The 11,513-nt window shown below is 36.4% G+C and overlaps 1 protein-coding gene across 2 annotated transcripts in view; it reads left to right on the top strand.

The window, feature by feature from the left end:
* The window catches only part of STK32B (serine/threonine kinase 32B), a gene marked incomplete at both ends in the record, with an annotated part of 178,012 nt that overhangs the window by 85,875 nt on the left and 80,624 nt on the right, over positions 1-11,513 (top strand). The window lies entirely within an intron of this gene.

Below are 11,513 nucleotides of genomic sequence, written 5' to 3' on the forward strand. Positions count from 1 at the left end.
CAAAATCTTTTTATTTCTATGTTTACAAAGTTTTCTCTTAAATTTGGTGTGCACGTGATAAAAATAAAATAAAAGGTTGCTTTGTGTATGCTTGTGCTGTGTGAGGAATCACTTAAATCACACTGCTATCTTATGTCTTTTCCAGAAGACTTGATTGTAAGAAATTTTTTCTGAAGAAAAAATTATCTTTAAGTTGAAACTACAAACAGCTTTCTGTCCTCAGTTAAAATGACAGTGAGACAATAAGCTTGATTTTCTCTGTTCTATATTCTTCACATTACTATTCAGATTTTTACTCTGTCTTTTGGGCCTGGAAAGCTTGCAAAACATCTTTTATGCCAATTCAGAAAGTATGCATGAAATGAGCTAGTACAGATTCAACATTGCGAACAGTGTTTCCATCATTAATTTATTTTGATGGTTTAGAAATGTTCATGATTAAAAAATTAGATATATATTGTTAAGAGGTATGTCTGGTTTCACTGAAAATATTAGTGGGCATCTACTTGTGCTTCATAATCTTATACTTGAGCACCTCAGTTTTAAAATAACAAATTTTTAGGGGAAAAAACAAACAAACAAACAAAAAACACAAACAAAAAAAAAAACCTGCTTGTGTGAAACCTTTTGAGTGGTGGGTTTTATTCATCAGCAATAATGCAATAATATCACAGTGGAGGACTTTTACTGGAAACGGGATGAAAAGCGTTTGGATGTTTCTAACAAAAGAAAAGAAGATAAAACATTCATTGCAGTAGCAGAAAGAAGTTTTAGTCTACAGTAAAGTCAGGGTTGTAAATGGAAATCTGCCAATTCCAGTGAGATACAGAAGGCATGCTAGGTAAACCTAGCGTGCTTTTTCTAGGTCATATAAAAAGAAAAATGAAGGTTTTCATGTAGCTCAGAGGGAAAATGTGGTTCATGACTAAACAAATAAAAAAGAAAAACACTATTTTAAGTCTCTCAACCCATGCAGCTCCACACACACAGGTGTGTGTACAACCACTGTAGTGTCTAAGGTTATATACTGCAAGGACTTATACCTATTCTTAATTTGAAAATGTGTTCGTTTATTTTTCATTCAATGACATTTTTCATGTGCTGAAGGTTAAATTTTGTTATGATTGAAGCATAATGGTGAGCATGGCAACTTTGTTGTTTCTTTTCTTTATAGACCTGGAAAAGAAAAAAAAATCTTACAAAATTGTTTCCAAAACAGAACAGTGTTTGAAGTTAAAAATAGAGAAGGTTTAGAATTCATTTATTGTAATCTATAACAAGTTTGCTTACTGAACCTTGGGTTCCTCCAAAGTATGAATCCAGACTTTCAACAGATCTATTACCCCAGCTAAACCTAAAACTTAAATACTTTGAAACTTTGGGTTATTTATCTTGCTGACATTCTTGTTTAGTAACTAAAAGTTATCTCTATTTAGAAATATGGCAATTTTTAAAAGTCTTCCATTAAATTAAATATTGCGTACCTCAGATAATGAGGCTGTGTGAAAGAGGGAAGGGAAGCAAAGGATATGCTCCATGAGACAAATATGTGCTTGAACTCCATTCTTTGACAGTACTTTTCTTGTATGTGGCCCCACTTTAGAGAGTCAGTCTTCTGGTGTCAGTCTCCAGCCAACCCAGGTCCTTCTGATGGCAGTACACCCAGCTGCTGTATATGCCATTCTTCACAGGTTTGTATCATCTGTGAACTTGCTGGAGGTGCACCCCTGTCCCAACATTAATGAAGATCAGGTTATTCAAGCATGATTTTCCCTTTGTAAATCTTTGTTGACTACTAATTACCTTCCTGCACTTCATGTGTTTGGAAATGGTTTCCAGGTTTAGTTGCTCCACCACTTTCCTAGGTAAAAAGATGAGGCTGACCAGACTGTAGTTCCCCAGATCATCCTCATTGCCTTTCTTGAAATTGGAACGACGTTTGCTTTTTTCTAGTACTCAGGCTTTCACAGGTGCCAGGACCTTGTGCCAGGACCTTCCAAAGATAATTGTCAGCAGACTTGAAAAGACATCAGCCAGCTCTCTCAGCTATAATGGGTGCAACCCGTTTATATATCCCCAGTTTGTTAAATTGCTTCCTAATCTGGTCATTTTCCTCCCAGGGTAAATTCTTGCTCCAGGTTTTCCGTGCGGTTTTAGGGTCATTGATAATGCAGCATTGTCTGAGAAATATTTTTCCTGAGTTCTTCATATATGATCTTTGCTGCTTGCTTTATTTGGGTGTGTTTGTGACAAACAGTAGACAAGAGCAGCTATCTAGTACTGTACAAAGAATTGCTACTGCTGCAATGTCATGTGCATATTGAAGTGATATAAATTAACAGTGGTAATAACACAAAATTATAACGAAGAACTTGGCAAACATTTACTAAGTACAACAAGCATAACTAGTCACAGCACATCTCTGACACAGCTGAATGGATTTTAAAGATTAGGTTCAGATCAGCAAATTCAAAGTACCTTCTATATATGCTCTTGTTCACTCAACTGGAATGGAGCTTTCATGAGTAATTATAATGTACCTACTCTAAAGGATGCTGTACACAGAACATAAGATAGGGGAGACTTTAATCCCCTTAACAAAATATATATGAAAGATAAAACACTTGGGGAAAAAAAGAAAAAAGAAAAAAAAAAGGCACAAAAATTAAAACAAACACAAAAGCAAAACAACTTGATGAAGAATGAAGCTAATCTGGGACTCAATGAAACTAAGTGAACTTGGTGAAAGCTGCAGTGCTCTTTGTAACAGGCCAATTAAAATGAGTAAAATGAGCTTTGAAGATATTGCACCCAAGTCTGCTTAAATATCCTAAACAAATAGTCTGAGACATGAGCCTATTTTGCATTCATTTGCAAGTCTTACTTTATCATGGGTCTAATAATATTTGAGAAAACAGACTTTATCAGACTTTACCGTGCCATTAAGTCTATGAGTATATGAGCAAATGAGCCAGAAAGTAATTAATTTTCTCCTGAAAAACGAATTATCAGAAAGTACTTTTAGAGATGGACCACTTGAAAAAAATGGATCACTTAGTGTATGAGCACAAAAATATTGTCAGTCGTAGTAATTGCTGTCAATTGTGGCCGCTTGGTAGTTTTTCCATTTTCAGTCATTCGCAGTGTTCCAAAAGTTCATTCTATTTGTCTGAAACTTTATAAGCCCCTAATAAATGTTTGTGAAGGGTTCAGAAAATGTTGTGTATCTCAAAAATTACCTCCTGTGGGGTGTCTCTTGGAAAATGTTATTGTCTACAAGATTATTAAGTTTTGGAGAAGCACTGTCACTTTTGTGTTAGAGAGCACAGCTGGGACATGATGCTGCTGAGCTCCGACTTTGATTCTGCCTGTCCTCATGGTCTTTGGGAAGACCACGCAGCACATACTAAGGTTCAGTAGCAAAATCATAGCCAGCACATGATGGAAACTCTGGCAATTGTGAGTCACATCTGGAGAACTGTGTCAAGATTGGGGTCCTCCAGTGCAAGCAAGATGTCAGCAAACTGGAGGGAGTCCAATGCAGGTCCACTAAAATGACTGATGGCTGGAGCATTTGATGTTCAAATGGATACAGGTAGGTTGTTAAACTTGGAGAACAAAGAAGCAGAGGACAGGAGTATGAGGGGAAAAACTAATTAGAATCTTTCACTACCCATGGGGGTGATGGTGATGACATAAAGATAACAACATCTAAAGATGGAGAAAAATCCTTTTTAGAGATGTACACTGAGAGGACAATTGGCAAAAGTGACATGGTGCAGCAAGGGAAATCCCAGATGGATAGAATGAAAGAAAATCTCTTCAAAACTCAGTGACTGGCCAGAACAGTATCCTTGCAGAGGCTGCAGAACTTCCTTTCTTGGAAATTTCCAAAATTCCTTTGGTGAGGCCCTGAGCAACCTGATCTAAGTTTGAAATTAGCCCTGAGTAATACAGTAAGAGGTTGAACTTGGTGACCCTCAGAGAACCTTTCAAATCTAAATTATAGTATGAGTCTTTTTTAATGTTCAGTGAACACTATTCAAAAACAATGTAAAAAAACGTGTATCTCACTTGACTGTGGGTATTAAGCAATACCTGGCTTTAAGCTCTTCACCTCCAGTCTAGAGGAACAGAAAACAGTGAGAATGTACACTAGTACAGAACATGACCAGAAATATTTTGATCACATGATTTGTCTACCATATTGGAGAGGACATCAGGATTGTGGTCAGGCAAAATATCCATAGTTATCACCATAACTCACATCTTAAATAACCTCATCCTCAGCTAGCATGTGCAAAATCAGAGGCAGAAATTAAGTTACTTTTAGAGGGAGTTAACTATCAGTCGATTACAGCCAGGTGAAGGACAAAAATAGAAGCAGCTCTGAGGTACACCATCTCAAATAATCAGGATTTACAAAACACTTGAACAGTTCAAAACAGATTTATTAATAACCTGTAGTTTATGTATATGAAAGTAGAGTAATGAGGTTTGTTTCATTAGGTGAAGCCAAAGTGCATAACTAGCAGTAAACGCTAGTTATTTGTTTTGCATTTTGATTGTATATCTTCAGTTCATCGCTGTTGCTGTCTGTCTGCTGTATTGTTGGAGAGTGTGCCGAGAATGAGCTGAGACAAATGTTATAGCAGTGCACATGGGAATGACAAGCAGTTGTTTTTCATATTATTGAGGGTTTGTGACCTCACCTCATCCTCCTGGAGGGAAAAAAAAGACTTTTCTCCACATGTGGATGAATGCTAAACTGTCTCTAATTAACAACACTTAGCTGGTTGGGAGCTAATATTAATTGGTGTTGGTTATATGAATATATACCATTCTAATGACTCTGCTTACTTCTTTCTTACTATCATTGTTGAGACAGTAATTCAGGGCAACTTTCAGCTTCATTTCAGGCTATTTTTTATGTAGTCATTTTTCTTAGCTGTCCCCTTTGGTCACATCTGCTCTAAACAGAATTGGAGAAGGTGTTTCAAATAAGCATAAACAACTTAATTTTAATGGAATTGTTTTCCTGTTCTCAGAAGTTTTTTTTTTTTTAAATAATCTTGAAAGGTATTTTTAACATATTTATAAAGAAATAAAGGAAGTAATCTTCCTTTGTTCTCAACAGCATTTGGAGAAATAACTTTTTTTTTCTGTGCTTCAAAATAAATGTATTTTAATTTCTTTGCAACAATAGACTTCTATTAAATGTTCTGCAAGAAGAAATTGCAAATTCTAATAACCAATGCTTACCCAGTTTCCAAAAAGAAAAAAAAACCTACGGAAGTGTAAGCAAAACAGACATTATGAAGGAACATTTCAAATATGCCTCCATAATACCTGCATACTCAGAATCACAGAATCACAGAATCACAGAATCACAGAATCACAGAATCACAGAATCACAGAACTGTTTTGGTTGGAAGAGACATTAAAGATCGTCTTATTCCAACCCCCTCCCTTGGGCAGGGACCAGGTTGCTCAAATCCCCATCCAACCTGGCCTTAAAATTTCCAGGGATGGGTCATCCACAGCTTCTCTTGGCAACTTATTCCAGTGCCTCTGAGTGACGAATTTCTTCTGAATATCTGATCTAAATCACCCCTCTTTCAGTTTAAAGCCATTATCCCTTGTCTTATCATTACATTCCCTGACAAAGCATCCTTCTCCAGCTTTCCTGTACACCCCCTTTATGTATTGGAAAGTTGCTATAAGGTCTCCCTGAAGCCTTCTCTTCTCCAGGCTGAACAGCCCCAGCTCTCTCAGCCTTTATTCGTAGGAGAGGCCTTCCAGTCCTCTGATCATCTTCATGGCCCCCCTCTGGACTCATTCTAATGTCTACGTCCTTCTTGTGCCCCAGAGCTGAACACAGCATTCCAGGTAGGATCTCACAAGATCAGAGTAGAGGGGGAGATTCACCTCCCTTGACCTGCCTGACATGTTTCTTTTGATGTGGCCCAGGATATGTTGTCTTTCTGTTTCAACTGTTTTTTGGTTCAACTCTTTGCTCTTTTTCAGGTAAACAAACATAAAGTGTCATGTTTTACTTTGTAAAGGAAGGATAAAATATGTATTTTCTATTCTGTCAAAATACAAACTACAAGGCAGTTAGATATGGCGTCATAGTTACCTAGAACACAAATCTTAGTGAATATTATTCTGTTACCAACATCTAGGTACCCTAGCCTTGGTGTGTTCTTTATGCCATCTATCATGCAGACAGTACAGAAGAATTTCTCCTGTCCCCAAAAGCTTGGAGGACAAGTAGAAGAATTGGGAAAGCTCCCTTGCATTGGAGGGAGGAAGGGCAGTGCAGCCAGGAAGCCAGGAAGTTTCAAATTCCCTGTGTTTTCTACTGTCCTCTATCTGCAGGCTGTTTCTATTTCATGCTTCTTTCATGCAAGCTCTGCAGAAGCCAAAGTCCTGTTTTAGTAGTCACATGACATTCACTGTGTTATTAGGCAAATACAACTGCAGCATTAACATCCTCTGTTTTGCTGTGTAGCAAGATGATTTCTTCAAGTTAGGACTCATGTAGAATTATTCATAATGTAAAAACAAAGTCAGTAACAATTATGCTGGTAAAAAATTCTGGTTCACCAATATGAAAACCAAGCAGAATAAGCAGTGGTAATGTGAGGATTCACATTGGCTTTCTGGCAGAAAGCAAGAGTGTTCAAAAGAGCTTGTCCTTAAGTAAAGGTCAGGTCCCAGTTTTCAGCTTTGCTGTACCTTCCAGGATGTTTTTCCAGGTCTTTGGGATCCACTTCTTACTGACATCCTGTTGATGGTATTAACATCAACACTCTACTGGTTCTGAAAAAAGCTGCTATTAGATCTGCAGATCTCTGGAAACATCTGGAGATTCCTAGCCCAGAGCTAGAAATTGTGAGAGCCTGGTTTGGGCTAATGGCTCTAAAATTTGCATGAAAATTAGCTTTTGAACAATCTGTTTGAAATTAGAAAATTTAGTTTTTCTTCAGAATTTCCCTTCTATGGGAATCTTGAAATTCTTCTTTTCATTCTAAAGATGAGAACCATTTTTAGCATAGTGATGAAGGTTCTTACAGAAGGGAAGTTCTTACTCATGGACAGGTTTAGTGGTAACTCAGGCAATTCAAAACACTTCAACATTAGTGAGGCACTGGTAAACAGAGCTGACTTCCCAGAGAAGTTGCTTTGTTCACACAACACTGCACAGAGGTGCCAGTTTAGGTTCAGGAAGCCAGACTAGCCTAATTAGACTAGCCTCATGCTTTGACAGAGGTAATAAATTCTGCTTTCACAAAAGGGGCAGCACCAAGGTCCTGTAACTAATGGTATGTCTGGGTGAGGTGGTTTCTTCAGACCCATCTCAGAATTCTCTATGAGATTTCACTAGGCAGTCCAGATGTAGCCACATGATTTCTTGGAAGGAGACCAGTTAATGAGGGTTAAGCCATTAACTGCCTGCCCCCTCTTGGACAAGCTGGCTTACAAAATTTAGAGATGAGTTATCCTTATTGGGATTTGTACGTGTCTGAAAGGTTATTCAAGGCCTTGCTAATCCAGACCAAGACTGAACAGCTCTGCAACAAGTAGATGAGCTCACGGAGAGAATCCAAAAAACACCAAGACACAAGGCCAGTTCTTCCTAAGCCCATTGCATTACTTGTTTTGACTGTAAAGTTAGGAACCAATGCACTACTGCAGTTCTCTGCTTTGCAATGTTCTGGAATGTAAAATGTCTGTAAAGAGAATGTCAGGATCTGGTATGTTTTGTTTACTTTTCTAACACACAGGAAAATTTACACTTATTAGCAGCTTCATGTCACAAAAATAAATAAATAAATAGATAACATTGCCTCCTCCTCTTAATATTACCAGCACAAAAATGGAAAATGATCCCTTTTAAATTTCTAGTTAGGAGCTACACAGACTTAATCATTTATCATATTCAATAAAGACCAAAGGTGTTATCTGAATATCTGAACTGCATATATCTTGCTTTAACTGATTAACTCAGATTTATGAAGTTTGGCTTGGGCTTAATGATTGAAATTATGTAATGTATTTTTTACTTTTAAATTAAAGTCATACACAGAATATCAATCATGATTTCCTTTTCCCCAGGTAATACACATGAAAGAAAAGCTCTGGATAGTGAGTACCTCATCTGGTAGGACTTCAGCAAAAAAATACCCTAACTAACTAAGATGATGGAGTGTAAAGGGGAAAAATGACCTTAATAACTCATCTGTAACTGCTTTTGTGAAGAGACAGAAATATAAATAACAAATATACATATAAATATAAAATATTTATTATTAAAACAAGTATACAGATATAAATATGAGAACAGATATAACTTATTCAGAAAGTACTCTGTTTAAATTTGTTTCCATGGAGAATTTTGTTCAATTGTAATTTATCTTCCAGACTGAAGATAATCAAAAATCCAATTTGCTTTTGCTAGGGGCATTATTATTTTATCTTAATTTGAAGAAAGCTTTTTCTAATGTATTAAAACTTTTCTTCAAGCAAAAGAAAGCAGAGTCTAGCTTTGTAATTAGAACAATTTTCCTACAACTGGCTCATGACACTACTTTAAAAAACAAACAAACAAACAAACAAACAACAACAACAAAAAAATACTCCAAGCCATTTATTCTTTCACTTCACTGAGGTTTAAAATTTGGGTTTTACACCAACTTAGTAATGTAGTATTCAATATGAGACACAAAACTGTAATACATTCAGTAAGGTATTTCTCAGCTACCTGGTTAACATAAAGATCCCAAGTAACCTCTGATTTTACTTCAGAACCAATCAGTCTTTTTGTGTGTCATTTGCCTTTGATCAGATAAGAAGCTTGCATAAGTAAAATTACAGTGCTTATTCAAAAAACTAATCTCCATTGGGTCGATTTGCCACCAGCCCCTCCCTAGACTACAGCAATAGTTTCAAAGATTCATTTTTCAGGTTCCTAATATTTCACTTGCTGTCAATTTCAATTCTTAAACCAATAAATCAAACCCACTTATTTCTTGAAATATTGAAAAGCAAGACGCTAAAAGGGAATACTTCATTTCTTGTATAAAGAAAGAATATTGGATTTGTATAAGGAAGAAAGACAGAGGACAAAAGTGCTTGTGATCATGACAAACGAAACCAGTCAGGAGTTGGTACAACAAGTCCTATGAATCCTTAACACAGAGCAGGAGCCACAGTATTTGGTACTATCAGCTGCACAGCAAGACCTGGAGCAATTCCTTCTGTGCATTCATTAGCTTAACAATTTGTAGCTGCAGGAGTTACTTAATGGAGTGGCCATTGGCTCCAGAGGCCTTCTGCTGTTGTTCATGTCCAAGCTCTTCTCTAGGCTGTAGGCATATAATTTCTCTATGATCAACTCATTTACCCTCAAAAAAAAATCTCCTGGAAAAAAATCTCCTGTTGTTTCCAACACTTTTTATCTCACACTGGTCTGATCCAGATAGCCAGAGAAATTCCATCTACATGGGTTTGAGCCAACTGGACTTACTGTGTGGGGAAAACATCACTATAGTATGTATTTGTGGGTTTAGCATAGAGATGTGTGTCAGGTGCAATATAATGTAACATGGGTGAAAATGTCTGCTCTGTATACTGAACATACACATTTACAGCATCTGTTCTTTCTAACTGGACTTATGCAGCTCGCATCTTTACTACACCACTATGAATACACAACACTGCTGACAGGATCAACAGAGTTACCACACATATACATCAATAATGTATAATCAAAAAATGGAAGAAAATTCTGGCTCCAAGCGAAAGAGAGGATATACAGAACTCCTTAAGAGATGCGTCTGAGTCTGCATCATTCTAGCTTTCATGTCTAAATAAAACTGGCCTTTGAACCACTTAGAGGTTGTGACAGTTTCAGGAAGGCTGGTGAATGGAAATATTAACTATGTTTCTGAATCCTGGTTTGGTTTTGTTCTTATTTCATTTGTTATCTCTTATTTTTATTTGTTATCTCTTATTCATTTTTTATCTCTTTTTAAAATCATTCATGATTGACAGATATGCCAAAAGGTTACTTGGGAAATAATGTAAGACCACCACTCTCCCACCCAGAAACATTTCTCCCACAGGAAACCAAAGAGCCTCAGCATCTCCACAAGCTCCACAAGCTTGGAGTGCAAACCCAGTTCCACTAAGTGTTACCATTCACCTGGATATGCACAAGATTTCATTTATTTCTTGATTGTTCTGATGACTCTTTTATTTGCACTAAATATTTATGAATACTCTTACTAACATATTCATTTTTCTCCGAGAAATGCGAATAGTTGTTGCATTTAAAAACAATTCACAGCAGTCACTCTTTACCCTGCCTTCACCTTCTGCCTCATGATGGCTGAGTCAGTAAAGAAATGACTCAGGACATTTTCTTTCTTGAGATCAGAGTCTTATCATCATAACCATCTCTACAAGCATGTGATCATATGATTCTAGACACCATAAGAGCTCTGTAGTCCCAGACTAAACACAGTATTTCAATCCATGACTTTTCATTACATATATATATATTTAATTGTAAGAGGTAACCAGACATAATCTACACTTCACTTAGTAATAATTGAAGAAAAAAAAAAAAAAAGCATCTTTCATTACATCTGCTCAAAGCTACAACTACTCTATTTAAAAACATACCGGTGTCAATAATAAAAATAATAAAGTTATATATTTAATCTTTCTTTTGCAATTCCTCCAGGCTTAATAATGTTCAACATTCTATGTAATTTGAATATAATTGAAGTCTTCTCTTTTTTAGCATGTGTTATGAAATTCTGAGCCTCTGGAGGTGAGCAGACACCATGTGCCACCTACTTTACGATTTTGTTTCAGAGATTTGACTTATTGAGAAGTAAGCTTAATGCAAATAAAATGGCTTTCCCCTCCTGGCATTTGGCAGGCATACAGAAACATAACAGAAGAGTAGAGTACATAGAGACACTCACTTCTCAGAAGGCTGTTCAGAAAGAATAGAAAGCATTTAAATTCAAAACAAATCATTTGTGACAACCCCTAAGCAGTGCCTCACTTCAGAAAATGCAAACCTGGGAATGAAAGTGAAACTGTATGTAACTGTCAATTAAAATAATCTAATATTGACTTAATATTGACTTTTCTGCTTTTTTTATTTTTTTAGTACGGATTTTCTGGAAATCCACTCTTTTTAATTTCCTTATATATTCTACAGTTCAGGACAACTGAATCTAATCTATAACCAACATACGTTACACACCTCATGGGATAAAAGATGATGGAAGAGGCACTGTCGTTGTGGATCACTTCTCAGTAGTTCATATCCACAACAGATATAAGCTTCACAACTAAATGAATTCTAAAACCATTTCTCAGAGAAGATTGACTTTGTATTAGAAATAAGGTATTCATCATTCCCTATTTGGGAAATCTAAAATACTGTGTCTTAGATAGTTGCATTCAGAAATGAAATCCAGTGAGTTTCT

The sequence above is a fragment of the Netta rufina genome (genome assembly GCF_964035555.1).
Source record: "Netta rufina genome assembly, chromosome: 4".
NCBI classification, from domain to species: domain Eukaryota; kingdom Metazoa; phylum Chordata; class Aves; order Anseriformes; family Anatidae; genus Netta; species Netta rufina.